This window comes from Diabrotica virgifera, chromosome 9 (genome assembly GCF_917563875.1).
Source record: "Diabrotica virgifera virgifera chromosome 9, PGI_DIABVI_V3a".
NCBI classification, from domain to species: Eukaryota; Metazoa; Arthropoda; class Insecta; order Coleoptera; family Chrysomelidae; genus Diabrotica; species Diabrotica virgifera.
Genome location: NC_065451.1, coordinates 13,686,483 through 13,707,737, shown reverse-complemented (window position 1 = coordinate 13,707,737; position 21,255 = coordinate 13,686,483).

The following is a 21,255-nucleotide window of genomic DNA, read 5'->3' as shown; positions in this document are numbered from 1 at the left end:
AATATTTTGAATATTTTGTCAAATCCACCACATACATATTTGTGTACTGTTAAGTACGATTATAGAGACCTGGTAATAATATGAAAATTTATTTATAAAGTACAGTTTGAGGTATATTTTGAACCATATTAAAAAAGGAACCCACATCTCGATAAAAGGTGCCTTATCTGAAAAATACTAAGAGGCAAAAAAGTTTTAAAAACACTGTGTTTACCTAATGGTACAGCAATAATATTTCAATTGGAGCGTAAACAAACATTTGGGGGGTTTAAAGGCACAAACTCCCCTTAAAATTTGTATGTAAATAGGGGAAGGCGGGGCGGAATGGGGTAGCGGGGCGGAATGAAGATTGTTATTTTTAAGTATCAATGACGTGCCGCAGACTAGCAGCGATAAGTAAAAGTACATCAGTGTAGTGTGACTAAAGACCGGTAGGCATGTTTGTCTAATTCTCTTGACGTTAACTACGTGAATCTATCGTTGCGTAGTTTTTCGCTTATAATTTGTAACTGTTTGTAATTTTATGACCAAGGTAAGTTGCACACGCTTGTTTTTTTAAAACGTTAGTTGGTAATACTTGTAGGTCATTTATTTAGCTTTCGTTTAGTCTAGGCAAACGTTTTCTACCAATCGTTTTCAAGTGACCATAGCTTGATGAAATAAATCATGTGCTTGGGGCGGAATGGGGAAGTCCACTTGGGGCGGAATGGGGAAGTACCCCGTGCCGCCCACACTATTTTTATTAAACAGGAACTCTATATTTAACTATTTTTCTTCTGTTTCAGATGGTTCTAGTATACAAAAGGAAGACGAATAGACAACCATGGTCTACTAAAAGTATGAATAATGCTGCCGAAGCGGTTATTTCTGGTCAAGTAGGTTATTTGAAGGCTCCAAAGCAATTTAATGTTCTCCAAACGACCTGGAGATATCCTGCAGAGAAAAGGAAAGATCCGCAGTACCATATTGACAAAACGGCATGGAAATTTTAAGCTGTTTTTACCGAAAGTCAAGAATATGAGATCATGAGTTATTTGAAAATTATGGAATATCGATTATTTGGTCTAACGATGATAGATTTGCGTACCTTAGCTTATCAGTTAGCTGTAAGAAATGGCCTAGCCCACATATTTACGAGTGAAGTCGCCGGCCAAGATTAGGTCAATGGATTTTTAAAGAGAAATCCTACTTTATCACATCGGGAACCTGAGTCAACATCTGGCGCCAGAGTTAGGGGCTTTAATAAAGTGGCAGTGATGAACTTAGCTTAACATAACTTAACATAAAATGACTTTTCAACGGTACTTAATATTTGGACTTAATAATTACAATTATTAAATTATTTTTTTATTAATTTCACTAATCTTGTAATGACTACCCCGTTGTGCCCCGGTACAGGGGCAGAACGGTGCAATTGACATTGTTTAATATTTTAGTAACAAACTTACTGTTCTTGTTCTTATAAAAAAATAATATTGTAATATAATATCAACAACATTACAATGAGTTTATATAATGATATGCAGCTTAAATAATTAATCCTAACTTATTTTTAAAAATCAATTCCAACTTAGTACCCCATTCCGCCCCGCCTTACCCTATATTTAAAAAGAAGCCGCATTTCAATTAAAACTGGTTTATCCAAAAAATACTAAGAGGCAAAAAAGTTTTAAAAATATTGTGGTTAACTAATGGCACCACAATAATAATTTAATTGGAAAGTACATAAAAAAAGTGTTTTGGGGGGGGGGGGGCGGTTAACCTTCGGATGACCAAGCGGGGGAAATTGTGACCCCAGCGTATGTTTTTCTTTAATAAATTCAAAAGTATTTTCAATTTTTAACTCATTATTTTTTATTTGACTTTAATATCATTCTATATATCCTCATATTTTCAAATAAAAAAAATTCCCTATATTTTACGAATAAAAAATATATCCTGAAGTTGATGTTTAGTAAAATAGCGTATTATGTGTAATTCCAAGTAGTTTTACGCTAATGACTTCGACTTTGCAAAGTAACAAGACACTTACTCAACATACACACTACAAATGACACTAATACTAATGTTGTGACTGGCTGAATGACATAAAGTCCATGCCATAAAAAAAAATTAAAAAAAAAAACTTTTTTTTTTGTTAATTGTCATTTTTGACATTTTTGACCTGGGGTCATTTTCCCCCCTTTGGTCATCCGTGTAACAAAAAAAGGTTGATCATGGGAAGGTTAAGGGAACAAAACCCCCATAAAATTTTTATGGGCTGCACAAATTTCACCACAATTTCTTTTTAGGATGTTCCTGCCAAAAGAATACCACATGTCCTTTTTCATTAAGAAATCTCTAATAGTTTTCGATATATCGTAAAAAATCGATTTTCATTTTGTAACTTCACAGGGCTGCAACTTTTTTTATGTGCATATTTGTTCTAAGGTAAGTTAGGTTCAATCGAACTATTTTTGGTCCCAGAATATGTGATTTAATTTATGACCTGTATTTTTGTTACACCCTGTATAGTTCTTCAAGTTCCTTTTTATTTCTTCTTCTCCATTGACCATCTATTTTCGCGCCTCCATATACTAATCTTTGTATTTTCCTCTCCCATCTTCCTAAAAGGTCGATTTCTGATTTTTTAAGCACACGTGTTTCACATGTATATGTAGCTATAGGCACGGGCGCCCATATAAAAATTTTCAGGGGGGACCAGACATGAAGATGTTGAACATTATATTTTGTATACTTTGGATAACCATATATAGTTTACAGCACCCGAAAAGTTAGGGGGGCACGCCCCCCTGCCCATGGGTATGGGCGCCCATGGCTGTAGGTCTGATAACTGTTTTGTAGATTCTTATTTTTGTTTTTCTTGAGACATATTTGGATTTCATTAATGGTCGCAATGCTTCATAATTTTTGTTTCCTTTTGCTATTCTTGCTTTTATCTAAATTAAAATAATGGAATTCGGAACAATAGGGATGAAAATAAAAGCCATCGCTGTAAAAATAAAGAGCATACTAAATATTTAAATATAGTTTTTTGTAAAGAAAAATTTTAAGATCAAGAATAACGCAACTGTAGATAGAGTTGAAAATGGGGGACTAAATTAAGATAATGAAATTCGAACCAATAGGGATGAGACTAAAAGCCATCATTGTAAAAATAAACGCCATACCGATGTTCCTGGGCCATTACTCCTCATTTAATCCCTATTTTAAATATTTAAAAATCGTTTTTTTGTTCTCCTGAAATAATTGGATTTTTGCAGTTACGTCACTTTTATTCCGGAGCGGCGATATGATAATATCGCAATTAACCCCTAATATTTTGCCATTGAAATCTAGCAATTAGTACTTTTATAGGATATTATTTATTAAGTTCACAATTAAAGATTATATGATTTAAGTCTGGACATAGGAAAAATCGAATAGAATAGAATAGAATAGAATAGAATAGAATAGAATAGAAATATGCTTTATTGTCACTGAAAATTTTTACAGTTTTATAGACAAAGCTTACATAGAGTCAAAAGAAAAATAATATCAACAACATAACAAATAACAACTACAATTTACTAAAATTAGATAAATCGTCAATATACAGTAAATACGTATGATATAAAACCAAAGACAAAAACAATTAATTGCAAAAATTTATATAAATTGCAAATTGAACATAGTCACAACAAATAAAATACAACATTAGGAATTGACAGTTTAAGCTACTGCGTATGAAACCCAATTTTCTTAGTTATTCATTAAGAAATTCTTCTATTGAATAATATGGTCTTTTAGATAGATAGGCTCTTGTCATTTTACGGAACTTTGGGAAAGATGTTGCAGATTTAAGTTGTAAAGGGAGATGGTTGTAAAGTTTTTTTGCGGAGTATAATATAGATTTCTTTACTAACTCAGTGGATGAGATTGGTAAATAAATATCAAAGATTGAATTTCTGGTGGAGTAAATATTATTGGGCCTTGCTGGAAAGACATGAAGGTGTTTACGAATTAAACAAACCGTTTCTAGAATATATAAAGATGGAAGTGTTAAAATTCCGTGATTTCTGAAGTAACTTCTGCAATGTGTAGATCTTCTGAGGCCAAACAGATATCTTATTGCTCTTTTTTGCAATTTAAAAATAACATCAAATTGAGCAGCTCTACTAGAACCCCAAAAAGGAAGACCATATCGAAGATGAGACTCGAACAAAGAAAAATATGTTATTTTAGAAGATGCTAAATTGAGTTCCCTTGAGACAGATCCTATTGTATAGTAAGCTGAGGCAAGTTTCTTACTTAACGAATCGATATGAAGGGACCATTTGAGGTTGCTGTCTAAAAAAATACCAAGAAATTTTACAGAATCAACGGTACTGATCTGGCTTTTATTAAGAGGCAAAGGTTGAAGAGCTCCTTTATAGGATAATGCTACTGTTTTATCTATATTAAAAGAGAGTAAAGTAGAGTCAGACCAGGTCTTTATCGTCAGTAGATCCGAAGTTATAGTTTCATGAAGAGATGCAATAGTTCAGTTGCTCCAAGTGATACTGGTATCATCAGCAAAAAGAAAAATTTTCCCATCGATTTTTAAATTAGTGATGTCATTTATAAAGATAAGGAACAGAAGAGGACCTAATACTGAACCTTGCGGTACTCCACATACAATGTTTTTGAAACTAAAGCCAGTATCATTTGCTCTAACTAGTTGTTTCCTATTACTCAAGTAGGATTGGAACCAATTCAAAGAAATACCTCTAATTCCATAGAAATTTAGTTTTTTAATCAAGATGTCGTGATTTACACAATCAAAAGCTTTGGCATAGTCACAGAAAATAGTGGCAGTATAAAGATTATTGTTTAGTGCTTGATTAACCTCAAGTAGTACAGTAAACATGGCATCAGTGGTACATTTATTAGTTAAAAAACCGAACTGATTTTGAGATAAAATGTTGTTATTAACGATAAAGGACATAGGTCGAGTTTTAATAAGTCTCTCAATAATTTTGGAGAGTACCGTAAGTAAGGCAATAGGTCTATAGTTGCAGGCATTAGATTTTTCACTACCCTTATGAAGAGGAATAATAATGGCTATCTTTAGGCACTCCGGAAATTTACCTTTTTCGAAGGAATCATTAATTAGTGAGACGAGGTTTTACAACACATTTTCTGTGAGATTAGGGAAAATATTTATAGATAGTCCATCAGTACTACAGGATGATTTGCTTTTGATACTATTGATTGTTTGGGTCAGTTCAGAGTTATCGACTGGTTTTAAAAAGAATGAATTCGAGACCTTTTTCGAATTCGAGAATTTTTTAATTTTTTAATGTGTATTAAGTAGTACAACTCACGCCATTTACTTGGTGTCTGTTTCTGTTTTTGTTTTGTTTGTAGTTTTTTATTATTTTACTTTATCGTACTACATACGCAGTATGAGTATAATAGATAAAGTTATAGGATCGTGCAAAAAATTTTTTTCCAGATTTCACTTTTTTTCGACGATTTGAGTCCCCCTGAGTCTAAAAAGCAAATAAAAAAACATGTCGGAAGTATGTACGTACGTACGTACGAATGTCGCCACCGCCCAGCAAAAACTACTGGACCGATTTCGATGAAATTCGGTATGAGTAAGTTTAAGAGAATTTTGTCGAGAAACTAAGCTTTTCAAAAAAACATCTCAAAGGGGGGCCGAAATAGGGGGGTTATTTGGGACCCATTTTTGCAAATTTTGACCGAAACGAATGAAATTTAACTTAAAGTTAGCTCATCGACAGGGAAATAGAAATACGGAATTTGACATTTCCAAATCCAAAATGGCGGCCAGCATGGCCGACCGCCCACCCGATACATTTCCCTACCAATCTAAAAACTTGTTTAAGATAAATTTAATTTGAAAAAACATTTATATAGCCTAAAGATGGAACTATAACAAGAATATTATCGTTTTTCAGAAAAAGTCATGGGTTGCCTATATTTAAGGGGTCAAAATTTGACATAAGTTTGAACTAGATTTTCTCAAAAATGACTCCAAGGAATTTTTTTATTTTTTTTATATATTTTTGATATCCTATCGGTAAATTGAATAACATTAGTTAGATTTCTTAACTCTTCATAAGAGGGGAGTTATGAATTTTTTATAAAAAAATATTCGAGTGCCCGTAACTTCCTCTTTAATAGAAACTAAAATTTGAAATTTGGCAAACATATATAGTACTTTATTATCTATTACCAAAATAAATTTTACCAACAATATGGCTTCCGGTTGAATCGGAAATGAAAAAAAAATCTTAATCTTTTAGATATGCCCTGTATATTTTTACACATTTTGAAAGAATGTAATATTACCTTTCCAATGACATAAAACTCGTTGCTGTAACTTAAAAACTCGAAAAGTTACAGAAAATTGAAATTTTGCTAGAATCTTGTGTGTGTCCCCTCTCGCGCGATCATAGCAGAGCATTATTATAGGGCAGTCAATGAGGGTATTTGGCTCCGAATTCCATCCTACTACATCGATGTACTTGATATTTTCACAGTAAGTAGGGAATAGCTCAAGAAACAAAATCTAACCTATATACTATGGCGCTTTTATCTTGGGGCAATTCCCATCCCTTCAAGAGGGTGGAAAATTTATTGGTCAAAATAAGCATGGAAGTGGCTAGAGAACCTGTTTTTAAGTAAAAACTGATCTATACTTTTTTTGAGAACTCAATACTTTTTGAGTTATGCGTAGTTGAAAATTGGCCATTTTCATTCAAAAATGACACGTTTTCGGACGGTTTTTTGTGAATACCTTAAAAACTATGCATCAAACTAAAAACACTATATAAAATTTTTTTAAGATTATAAATAAAAAAGAGATTCGTTCCTTCGTAAATTTTCTATTTATAATACAAAAAGAGATATGCTAGGTAAAAAGAGTTTGTTTTTTGGTGCATGCTCAAAGTGCTCATGCTTTTGTAGTGTTTGAAAAGGCTTTTAAAACGAGCACCGTTAAATGTCGGTTACATTCAAACTAAGCGAGATATGGTGCAAAAAAGATATCACTAATGTACTTTAAGGAAAAATGAGAAGTACATACACTTAACCCCTCATTCACCAGAATTTAAATGCATTGTTTTTCTTTTCAATACCTCTTAATACAGTGTTATTTCTACTTTTAAAAAGTTGGACGGGTGAAAAAAATAAGATCAAATTATATAGCGCATTTTTAAATTTTCTTAAAATTCTTTCTTTTGCTCCATGCAATTCGAAAATAAAAATGTTCTATTCCCGAGAAGTGGTGGGAACCGCCCCCATGATAAAAGCGCCATAGTATATAGTATATAGGATAGACTTTGAATTAGGCTTTGGGCTACTCCCAAAATTTCATTAAAATCCATGCAGTAAAATGCAAATATTGTAAACTATTAATTTCTCAGAAAAATGAACTAATTTGAAATGAAAGTATGACTAATATTCTATTGATTTATGCAATAATCTATAGTGTGTCCCCGAACATTTTCTCAAATGCAGGAATTAATGATGCGTAGAACCATAAAATATTTTCAAGTATACAAGGTGTTTCTAAAATATCAAAATAACGAGTAACTTTGTTTTTTTAATGAATGCCAGTATCTAGTACGATAACGATAATAGATCGGTACGATAAAGTTCTCGGGCGGCCCTTCCGTCCAGCGTTTTTTGTTTTTTATTTTATTTTTTTATTTTGTATAACCTTTGTCTACAAATTGGTAAAATTTTTTGACAATAAAGCATACCTTACTTACTTACTTACTTACCTTTCTTGAATTAGGGAGATAGGAAATGGGATCTTGTTGCGGCAAAATAGTTGATATTATATTTTTACTCACATTAACGAAGTAATCGTTTACACTTTTAGGATTTGGAAGGAAAAGTGATTGAGCTATGTGAGTTTTATTTCGAAGATTGTTTATTATAGACCAGGTTTCTTTTGCAACACTTTTAAAGCTTCCCAGACGATTTTGACAATAGGCTTTTTTAACTGATTTGACAAGTTTTAGATATGTTGTCCTGTACTTCGTGATATATTCAGTGACAGAAACATTGGTAGTAAATTTCTTGATGTAAAGAAGTGAACGCATATTCTTGACTGATATGCGGATACCTTTCGTAACCCAAGGTTTCCGATGTTTTGGCTTAATAGGAATTAAAGGAAATGCCTTATTGAAGATGCGGAGAAGCTTATCTAGTAAAACACTGAAATTATAGTCCACGTCTATAGAAGGAAACTGCCACTCAGAAGTTAAGCGGAAAAAATCCTACCTAAACGTCAGGATTTGAGGAGAGCTTGCTGAAGATGTTTAACTTCGTATACACTGCTTCATGATCAGATAGTTCCGCATTAATAACTGTAGAGCAGACATCAAGGGGTGAGAAATCTGAGACAATCTAATCGATTATGATAGATGTAGTTTTTGTAATCCTTGTAGGAGAATTAACGTGCATTGAGAGGCCATACGATTCAAATATGTTGACCAGAGGGACACTTGGGTAGCACAAGCAGCATCATAATTAATGTTAAAGTCACCGCATAGAATTTTTCTGCTTTTATGAGGCAGGTCTTTTAACAAATTAAGCAGGTTTTGAAAAAATAGTTCCACGGTAGAGTCAGGCGATCTATAAATGAAAATAATGTAAAGATTAAGATTTTTATTATAAACTAAGGAAAACTCAAAGACGGACTCACTTAACAAAAAGTCATATTTTGTTACCAGAGAAAAATCATTATTTCTAGAGAGAATTAGGGTGCCTCCATGAGCCGAACTTGGACGATCATACCTGGCAATTGTGGTATATTTTTCTAAAAATAGAGGTTCGTTGACTTCAAGCCAGTGCTCTGTAACCGCAACTATCGGGGGAAACCCTAGTTCCTCCAGAAATAAAAATAATTCATCAGTTTTATTTCTTATAGAACGAATATTAATCAGAACCATGCCAAAGTTGTCATCACTAAAATAACTTGAGGTTTCTAGTCCCTTAGAACATATTTATACCATATTTCTATAAAAACAAATAAAAATATTTTATACTTACACACAGTGCCGACAAATAAAGTGCTGCATGAAAAATTATATCATCAGCAGTGAGGAGCAAAACTTTTCCCTTGTACCGTAACGTTAATGAGCTATCTAGTTCAGTGAGCAGTTCAGTCACGTCACACAGAAATATTAACAAAAGTGGAAAACCGAAACTACCGTTTATGTGTTGGATTATGGAATAAATATTTTGATAAATCTTCAGTATATATTTGACTGTATTATGGGCGTCTGTTTCAGTGACGAGATGACTTTGTTTAAAAATATAAATTTTTTCGTATACAAACATTTGCCTTTTATTTAGTACTATTGCTGTTTCTGTAACGAATGCACTTACAATAATCATTTGGAAGTTTATTACTAAAAGAAAGGCACATTGATTAAATATACTGAATCCCATATACTTGATCAACTTAGTAGTGGAAATAAATATAACCACATAGACCAGCAACCAAAATAGAAGTTTTGCCCAAAATTTAGTTTTAGAAACGTAAAATTTCTTATCTACATATCTATCAATCTTTGAAAACAATCTCCATAACAGAATCCAGTCTTTTTTATGTATGGTGAAAGTGATAGAAGAGAAAATATACCAAATATACCAGACGTTGTAGCCCCCAGCGTGTAACAACCGCAACAATCTAGAGCCAAGGGATTGGTATTTAATATAACCACAGTAAGCTAGAGCTGCATAAAGGCCCATGGCAAAACCTGTTGGCTTGAAAATACCGTGACACAAGTATTTCTTGAAGTCCATTGATCCAGGAAACATACCAATCAGATGTCCCAAATTATATATAATTTTTAAAATTCTGATATCTCGGTGAGCAAAAGTTCTTTCGTAAGTTTTATACATTTTGCTACAAGCTTTCGTCTACCAATAATAAACCTCCGAACTAAAAAACTGGATTATTATCGTGTGCGTGATTGGACTGCAGAAGTTGGAAGTGGAATATTTTATAATTATTATAATAACTGTATAAAAATATGTGATATACAAACAGAAAAAGGTCGAGGAGAATGCACAGCAAGGGTGATGTGAGTTGAAAATAGGGGAAATTGACGTATATTGTAGAATTTTATTCTTCTTAATTTAAAATTTTGATTAGACCTGTACACTGGCCACATTATTCGTTGAATTTTATATTTTGTAACTTATGTATGTGTGTGCATATGACACTTATGCCCGATAACCACTTTTTCTTCAAGTATATAGACAGTTTCATTGTCTAAACTACGCGCTATTTCCAACTCTATTCTATAACTAAAAATGTCTGGAGGTATGAATTATATGCAGCTGCAATTTATTTTTAACGTACCTCATAGGTTAGGGATGCTCATTATACTCTTCGAATAATAATTGTCTAGTTAAAGCTCTAAATAGTCAAACTTCCCCTATTTTGGTTCATTTCATAGTTTAGTGTAACAATGCCTGCGGACGTGAATTTATATTTGTGTGATCAAGAACTCGCGTTTAAAGCGGCAAGTTAAAGTTATTTGTCCTTTAGAATACAAAATATATAGGTATCGATTTTCTATCTTCCCAGAATCCTCCCCTTGGTCGATATTCAGTTGCTGTATCTAGAAAGATGTCGTCACCACCACCTTTTTGCCGACTAGATAAGAAAAGGGTTCCGACCTGAAAGTAACTGCCCGTCTTTTTTGGTTTCTTAGAAATACATGTTGTAAGGTTAAATGGACCTATTAGATCATTAACTTAAAAAAAATTGATAGCATGTTTCGATAAACGCGAAAAAAAAGAAATAGATATTCAAATACCTGAATTATTAAGATATTTAGTATATTTAACAAGTTATTTTATAGATTGCCATGATGGTCGCCGACATCCGAAACGGATGAGCACTACAAGAAGAAGAAGAATGGGTTATTACTCTTCGCATTTAGCGTTAGAAATTTTGTGTGTATTTTTAATTAAAAAATTTAAGTTCAGTTAATCTTTCAGTCTGTTTCAGAGGAAAAAAGGGAACAGAATTTATAGTAAATGGAATTTATTTAAAATAATTAATATTTAAAAAAAATAGTTCGAAAATATTAATGCTACAAGATTATAACTATGATTTAATCTGGCCATAGGAGAAAAACAAATATTTTTTAATTCTATACTAACACACAGTGCTGACAATCAAATTACGGCATCAAAAATAACATCCACCTTAGCAAGGAGCAAATTTTTTCTCTTACGTTAATGAGCTATCCAGTTCAGTGAGCAGCTCAGTCATATTATACAAAAATTTTAACAAAAGAGGAAATAGACCTGGATCCCGCGTAAGAAAGAAAAGTTGATTAATAGCAAGCTGAAAATTTGTTAATAGCTTAACGGTGTCTAGTCGGACAAACTTCGATGCACGGGAACACTGGAACAGGGGAAGTTTTAACTGTGGAGCATGATAAACGTGTCGTCCTGACAAGTTTATGATTGTGAAAAATAGCAAGTTGTATTTAAGTTTATTCGATAGCCAACGTTATGTAATATATGAGAAAATGTTTGTCCGACAAAAATGTTGGGCATTTTAACGAGTCCGACACGTAGAACATGTCACATCACAGGAATTATATTGGTGATGAATAGCAGTCTGATTTTTGCATGAGAGTTTAATGAAAGGATAAAAAAGCAATTGGAAGTTCTGTCCGACAAAATTAATGGGAAGTTTTCGTAGTCGGACATTCTAAACAGGTAAGATATAGACAAAAATGCTGGTGATAAATAGCTTTCCGACAAAGACGAAATTTAATTAAGTAAATTATTCCTTACCAAGAATGACTGTTCTCGGAAAAAAATAAGGGGTAGATTTTGTAGTCGGACAATTTAAAAAAATAATTTTTGAAATTTCAATAAGGGGTGATTATTCTATGTCAAAAGTACCTGCAATCAATTACAATCGATATCTTTCGATTTATCTCAACATCATTTAGATACCTCACTGTAATACATTTATAGTAGATCAGGCAAATTATATTATGGATTGAGTGGTCTAGCTATCTTTGTCTGCCACATGCGCGGGATCGCTTAGTTAAAAGAGATAGATAGACCACCTATCGACTTTTGCACTGTATTCCCTGTCTACCCTTATGTCTATGAATACATTTCCATTTAAGAAAAACTGTCACTTTTGACAATAATTCATAATAAATTGCAATCGTAACTTCAAATTTAAACTAATCGATTTATTTTGGCAGCAAATTATTTCTAGCCATGTGACATATTAATTACATTATTATTTCATTTGTAGAAAGTTGAGAAAAATTACGTGATACAATTTTAGTAATAATTTATTTAGGTACCCTTTTTTAATCAAGCAAAGCATTATAGCACGAAGAATGATATTCAATAGAATTTTCACAATTATCTGGCAACTGAATATCATTGAATTGATGACCAAATATTTTATCGAAAATTACTCAAAAATGTTCCGTTGAATGGTTTCACTTTTGATTTGGCGACTTAAAATTTAAACTGTTGACACTCAAAAATAGACACAAAAACACTCCATAGTTAATATCAAATTTAATTTCCAACACACGTCGCAAACAGAAACTCAGAGACCATGTACTTTCAAATACTACTTTGTAAAGCACAAAGTGTCACACTGACAAATGCAGCCTTCTAATACATACTTCTAAGTAGAGATGCATCAAGTCAAACTAGTTTGATTTTATTCAACAAACTTGACTTGACTTGAAAATCAAACTTTTTTTGTAAAAAAGTTTGACTTGACTTGATTTCGATAACTTTAGGTTTGACTTGAAATCAAACTTCTTCAAACAGTTTGAAGTTTGAATATCATATTAGCAACGTGTTTGTTTCCAATTCTAATGGACAGCGTACGGATTTTGTTGTGACTTATTTGGATAGGTCTGAATCTGTACCCTGCTACTCCGCAAATTAGTTTGTAGTTCATATTTAGACGTCCATGTTTGGCTTGTTTATTACGTTCGTTTTGAAGTGTGTGGCTTTGGGAGATACTATCTGAATTTGGATATTTTTCGGTTCAGAATAAGTACCAGAACAAATTGAGTCTGATAGTGAAGGTATTGCCACTGCAAAAATTAAGAGAACAATCTGTACTCGAAGCAGTATTAATTAAGAAAAATAAATATACTGATTTATTAAATTTGATGTTGCGGCAGGTGATTTCAAAACAATGAAAATTGCAAAGTGCATACATACTTCTATTATGTAAAAATAAAGAACAGCGTTATAAAATCACAAACAATGAACTAATTCTTTAAAAGGACGGCGTTATGCATAACTTGACCAAGCGCCATTTCTTTAAAATCGAGATAACAGCGGATTCTGGTGACACATAGCCAAAACTATCTTGGAAAAATCCCTGTTATTGTCACGTTAACGGTTACTAAGAAAAACAAAAATAAACCAAGCGACATTCTGTCTATTAAGGGTTTTTAGTTTTGCATAACAAGACTATATTCATAACTGCCATTCTTAACTGCCATTCATAACTGCCATTCATAACTGCCATTCATAACAGTTTCGCAATTGCTAAGCGCCGACTAACCGTCTTTGGTCTGTTTATGCTAAACTAAGCGTTTGGCCAAAATATTTTTGTCCCCATTAATGTACACATTAATTTTGAAGTTAGGGTCAAAAAATGATGGCATTTTTTTAAAGTGAAAATGTTGTGTTTATATATAATTAAGTTGAAAAATACAAATAATCTATATAAAATCTCACGTGCTATGTGAGTATAGTACCTATAAGTCACAAAATGGACCTTTCGGGATTCTTCTGTATTTTGAATTTTGAATGTTTATTAATCATTTCTGTAGGTACTAACAGTATAAGTCAATAGCCTGTTTTTCATGTATAAATATTGATTTTATTCCAACAGTACAACTTTTAATTTAAAAAGTCTGCTTTGTATTAAGAGTACAAGTCAACTTACTGTTAGTACCTTCCGCTTTCACTTTTACGCAGCTTGACTTAATACTTTTAGTACACACAGCACATGTTGTGAGATTCTGGGACGTTTGTATTAAAAAAATGTAGATAATCCTTTGACCCTAAAATTTCAAGGAATTAACATGCTTACAAAAGTGTTGGTACGAAAACAGATTTTTGAGGTTCATTGTTTTCTTCCTTTTTAACTTTCCTAAACCTTTTTTATGACTTTCGTCCTGTCATTGAAGACGGTGCCGGTGTTTATTGTTATCGGTTATAAAAGCAGAAAATTATAAAAATAGCTAGATCCCATTTAACCCTTAAATGCCCAATCGGGGTCACTATGGGACCCCAGACATACATTTTTGGCTATAATATCTTTATTTGAAACATTTGGCAACCGCGCAATCAGGTATTTGTGTGGACGTGTCTCCTACGTTTTCTGTTAGTATACCACGAACATTCGTGAGGTGCAGTGGTCTGTAAGAGAGATTTAGATAAGTGGGGTCTCGCTGTGACCCCGATTGGGCATTTAGAGGCACCAGAATATTTTTATTATTTTTAACATTTTTCGTCAGTTTACATTGAAAAATGGACCGTAAGAGAATGAAAATGACAATAAGCGACCAAGAACATGAAAAAATTATCCGAAATATAGAAGAAGGGATATCAGACTCCGATTTCGACTATGAGATTACCGACGAATCAGATAGCGAAGAGCAAGATGTTTTTGAGGAAAATGTTTCGGAAACTGAGGACAATTTAGAAGTCAACAGTGACGAGGAATCAGATGCAGAACCTACCGAAGTGGACGATAATATTAGTGAGGTTAGTGGTCCAACATATACATCCAAATCTGGAATGCAGTGGAATAGCCTACCTTTCGTGAGATCCAAGAGGCAACAAAAAAATATTATAAATGTACATCCAGGCTTAACAAACTATAGTAAAAATTCCAACACGTTTTTAGACTATTTCAATTTATTTTTGACCGAAGAGATGAAGAATGTCATATGCCTTCATACTAATGAAGAAGCTGTTAGGCGTTATCAAGAGTGGAACGAAAAACATCCGAATAACAAAAAAGAGTGGACGGTACTTACCAACAATGAACTGGATAGCTTTTTAGGAGCACTTATCAAAGCTGGTGCTTTAAGGTGTGGGAAAGAATCGACACGAGAGATATGGTCTACAGACACCTCAATACGCCGGTCATTTTTTACAGCCGCATTAGCTAGGAACCGATTTGAAGAATTATCGAGTTTCTTGAGGTTTGATGACAAAGTGACCAGGGTGGAGCGGAAGGAACAGGATAAGTTAGCGGCGATACGAGTAATTTGGGACATGTTCGTCTCTAACTGTGACAAAGCCTTTGAACCATACGAACATATAACCGTTGACGAACAGTTAGTGAGTTTTAGAGGAAAGTGTCCTTTTAGACAATATATAAAATCAAAACCTTGCCGCTATGGGATAAAAATTTGGGCTGCCGCGGATGTTAAAACATCTTATTTATCAAAACTTCAGGTGTACCTTGGAAAACTACCAGGTGGTACAATAGAGAAAAATCAGGGATTTCGTGTTGTGAAAGATCTGGTGGAACCATATCATGGCAGTTGGAGAGGAATTACAACTGACAACTTTTTTACCAGTGTTCCTCTTGCTCAATATCTTTTATCTAAAAACCTTACTTTACTTGGGACCGTCCGCAAAAATAAACCTGATACACCACCACAACTAAGTTTGACAAAAAGACCTGCGGAGTCGTCAATATTTGCTTTTACTAAAGAATTAGCTATGGTTTCGTACATACCTAAAATACACAGGATGGTACATCTTCTTTCAAGTCAACACGATAGTGATATAATTTGTCAAGACTCTCAAAACAAACCCTTGATGATTTTAGACTATAATAATACCAAGGGTGGTGTTGATAATGCCGACAAACTGATTAGGGAATATTCCTGTAAAAGAAGAACTGCTCGTTGGCCATTCAGGCTCTTTATGAATATTATAGACATATGTGCACTAAATGCCTATATTTTATACATTGAAAAAAATCCTGATTGGAAGAAAAATAATTTTTCACGAAGACGTATTTTCCTGTTACAATTAGGGGCTGAGCTTGCTCGAAACAACATGGAAAAAAGAGCGAGATATATAAAACATAAAGCCTATGTAAAATCTGCTCTAAAAGATTGTGGCATACCAATGGTAAACCCAACTACCGAAGTTGCAACTCAATCCGTCCATTCAGCTAAGAAACGTGCTCGTTGTTACCAGTGTCCGCGAAACTGTGACAGAAAAGTGAATACCGTTTGCTCTTTTTGCAAAAAATTTATATGCCAGGTGCACAGAAAAGAAGAAAAAACTATTGTATGTAAAAATTGCAACTAAAAGTTATATGCTTATATTATTATTTAATTTTAATTTTGTTCGAATTGAAAAGAATTTGTTTCTAGAAAAGCCGTTAATTTTGTATGAAAAATAAATAAAAATTATTCAAATATGCTTAAAATTATTTTTAACCGTGTTTTCCTTTTAGTCAGTGCTAAATGACGTTACTAAATTGAAAATTTTAGTGGGGTCCCTAGGAGACCCCACATGGGCATTTATGGTTATTTTCATATCACGGGCATTTAAGGGTTAAACCAAAAAGTGTTCATTTAGTATTTTTTATTTAATTTTGTTGTGCCTGCTTAAAATAGTTTACTGTGAAAATGTCAGTGTTCTATTGTACATGATTTTTAAAAATGAGTAGACGGAAACAAATACTAAAATTATTGGAACTGGATGATTTATATGGCAGTCAATGTATTATTAAATTTCTTATCTTAATGGGCAACTGACATGCAGGGCCTATTTTACCACTAGGCCCGTGAAGCACCTGCCTCGGGCCCATATTTGAATGGGGCCCGGAAAGATCACCAAACAAAACATGTTTATTACAATAACAAAACAAAGGGTACCCCCCGTTAAGATAGGCAAAATGCCCTCACTCTCAGAATTCAACTTTTTTAATTTTTTTACGTTCTATGCAATTAAAAAATGAGATAACGCGGATTTTTCGCTCGCCACCCCCCTTACCCCTCCCCCTACAGCCAAAAACGTAAATTTTTAGATTTAATTTTTTTTTAGTTGGGTTGCAATTGATATAAAAATTTCAAAAAATTCACAAGTGTAGCCGAGACTTTTACAAAACATGTCCATTTTTTATGGACCCATAGGTCGAGTGTACATAACCTCAAATTTTTTTTTAAGTTTTTTAAAGCTTATAACTTTTTTTTGGAGGGGGCTGCAGGTCCATTTTTTTTTGAATTTTGTGTAATTTATCAAAAGTTATCTCTCTCATTTTTTTCAGGTTTTTCCGTCAGATGCGCCATCTTGAAAAATCAAGAAAACTGTTTTTCTAGGGGGTTTTTGGGGATTTTCTCCATTTTATAGACTGCAATATAGGTCAACTCAAGGTTTGTTAATAGATTATGTATAATTTAAAATAACTGAGTATATTATGGTATTCAAAAATTGGGCGAAACACTTTTAAACCCCCAAAAACCATGTTTTTTTTTTTAAGTTTTGTAAGGGTTTTTGCGGGTCTAATTATATTTTTTGAGGTCGATGGAGCCTGAATATTTTTTTTAGTTTTTTTACGTTCTATATGATTTTAAAAAAATGGGACTCACTGCAATTTTAGCCCACTTCCCCTATTCCTTTCCCCCACCTCCTTTTCACCTCCTTTTTTAAGTTGGTTTGCAAATAAGTTATAAATGTTGTTCTGAAGCTATTTCTTTGTGGAATTTTTGTAATTAACTATTCTAAATGGGAAATAAGCCACAATTTAACTAAAAAATGATTTTATTTTCCATCTGTAATGCGAAAGAGAGAATTCGATAATCGGTTGATGCACTGAAAAAAGGGTTTGGGACGATCTATATAAATAAGTCAGATTAGATTAAATTATTAGAAGATTTTTTTACCAAGCAACAACATTTTTGTTTAATTTATTAATATTTTGTATTTTGACAACGACGTCCGTGGTGGACGTCGAAACGTTAATAAAATCATTTTTTAGTTAAATTGTGGCTTATTTCCCATTTAGAATAGTTAATAATTTATTAAATTATAAATTACAAAAAATTCACACGCACAGCTGAGGCTTTTACAGAACACCTATTTTTATTGAACCGAAGGTCGAGTGTACATATTATAACCTTATTTTTTTTTTGTTTTTTAATAGGTACGTATAACTTTTTTTAGTGATGGCTGCATGTCTAATTTTTTTGTGTTTTGTGTATTTTATCAAAAACCATATTTCTGACTTTTTTCAGATATTTCCGTAAGGTGCGCCATCTTCAAAAAATCCGCAAAACTGGTTTTTTCGATGGTTTTTAGGGATTTTTTCCATTTTATAGACTTTAAAATAGATTAACTCAAGGTTTTTTTATAGGTTATGTAGGTATAATTTGAAATAGCAAACTGAAAATTTGTTAATAGCTTAACAGTGTCTAGTCGGACAAACTTTGATGTACCGGAACACTGAAACAGGGGAAGTTTTAATTGTTGAACAGGTTACAAGTTTCGAACGTCAGATTACGAAAAAGTCCCATGTATTTTGTCGGACAGAACATCCAATTGATTTGTTAGCCTTTCATTAAACTCTCATGCAAAAATCAAACTACTATTTACCACCAATATAATTCCTGTCATTTGACATGCGGACTTATTAAAATGCCCAACATATTTGTCGGACAAACATTTTTTCATATATTATATAAAGTTTGCTATTGAATAAACTTAAAAACAACCTCCCTACCACATCACTGGCTTGTACCATCTACATATCTCTGCCTAAACTGTCATTTTGCTTCACATTTACTGCTACGTAAAACACCATAAAAAGAATAAGGAAAGTATTACCAAAGAATATATTTATAGCTCTGCATATACTCGTAGAGTATTCGGAGAGTATTTTCGTTGGTATTACACTTTACAGTTCTAAAGTGTCATCGCTGTCTTCGTCTATTACAGGTACCTATAGGTATAACATCTGTATTGTCAAATAGTTTTGTAAGACATTCTGCTGGCTTCATAATTTTTGTAGAATATGTTCCATGCGATAAATATTATATTATGGCAGCTACTTGCGAACAACAGCCTATGGTTATGTTGCTGTTTGCGCAACTTCCATCTACAACAGTATCTATAGTTTAATGTTTTGTTTTCCAAACCATCTAAGTTTGGCTCATAATAATGCAAATAGTCCACGCTGTATGCTTGTCCCGTTAGGTAAATTATTCCGATTCATTTTTGTGCACAAACTTACTCAAAAACAGGTCCTTATAACAAATCTACGAGGTGTCAGGCAGTACCGCGGTCGGAAAATTTCTTAAACAATTTTTTAAACGAATTCAAAAAATGAATTTTTTTACTTCGGACAAATTTGTTTTAGATTCTTTGGATCAACCTGAGCAAAAAAGGTCTCTTGTGATTTTTCTATAAAATTTTCTGTTGTCGAGTTACATGTAATTTAAAATTTTGAAAAACGCGAAAATGGCCATTTTCAAGGCTTAATACCTCGATTAAAAATTATTATTATGAAAGTCATAAAGTGACCAACTCAAAATTTAAAGCCCCCCCCTGCAATAGCCTGAAGAAATTTTTGACATTGTTTTATTACTATTATTTTAATTAAAAATGAGCGCTAAGCACGTATTGAAGCGGCCGTCCGCGAGAGAGATGTACAATTCATTGGACGTTATAAAAAAATATCGATTGGAAGTCAAAAATACATTTTAAAAAAATAAAAAAAAATTGAGGTTATATGTATTGTACACTCGACCAACGGGTCTATAAAATATAGATATGTTTTGTAGAAGCCTCATAATTTTTTTAAATTAATTGCAACTTAACTAAACAAAAAAAAAACAGAAAAATTTACGTTTTTGTGGGGGCAGGGGGGGTGGTGGGATGGGGTGGTGGTGCTAAAATACTCAGTTATTTCAAATTATACATAATCTATTAACAAAACCTTGAGTTGACCCATGTTGCAGTCTATAAATGAAGAAAATACCCAAAAACCCCCCAAAAAAACAGTTTTCCTGATTTTTCAAGATGGCGCACATGACGGAAAAATCTGAAAAAAATCAGAAAGATAGCTTTTGATAAATTACACAAAATGCAAAAAAAATTGGACCTGTAGCCCCCTCTAAAAAAAAGTTATAAGGTTTAAAAAAGTTAAAAAAATTTTTGAGGTTATGTACACTCGACCTATGGGTCCATAAAAATGGACATGTTTTGTAAAAGCCTCAGCTACACGTGTGAATTTTTTGAAATTTTTATATCATTTGCAACCCAACTAAAAAAAATTAAATCTAATAATCTACGTTTTTGGCTGTGGGGGGAGGGGTAATGGGGGTGGCGAGCTAAAAATCCGCGTTATCTCATTTTTTAGTTGCATAGAACGTAAAAAAATTTAAAAAATTGAATTCTGGGAGTGAGGGCATTTTGCCTATCTTAACGGGGGGTACCCTTTTCAAAATTCTTTCATTTTACGAATAAATGATAACCATAAAAGTTATAATTAAGTGGATAGGCGCAAACTTTCGGTTCAATGCTCTTTAAATGCATTCATATTTTCGAATCCTCAAAAAACTAATAAATATTTTTAAAAAATTTAGACGCAGAATGAAAGATTACATTATTACCGAGGGCCGAATGTCCCTTAGAATAAATATAAAGTTTCTTTTGAATAAGATATATATTTAAAATTAAAAAACCACACTCAATTTTCTCTTTTCTCACCCCTGTAACTTAATAAAATAAACATTATCGAACATTTCAGGGACTTTCGGCCCTCGGTAGTAACGTAATCTTTCATTCTGCGTTTAAATTTTTCAAAAATACTTATTAGTTTTCTCATGCTTCGAAAAAAGCGAATGCTTTTAAACAGCATTGAAGCCGAAAGTTTGCGCCTATCCCCTTAAACAATGTTTAATTGTTTAAATATAAATTTTATTTATTGTTAATAAAAATTTTATTTTCTTGTCCAACTATTAAATAATTAATAGGTACATTTAAAAAAGATATTATTATTAAATTATATTTAGGGGCCCGAAAATTGTGTAGTGCCTCGGGCCTGATTTGTCTATCTCAACAAAAAAGTATATCTACGAAATATAGGTATTTATGAAACAGTTCGTGAAGTATGCTTTTTGCGAACGCACCCGATGTTTAGAGCACGAGCGACAATAGAGCGAGTGCTATACATTGCGTAAGTTCGCA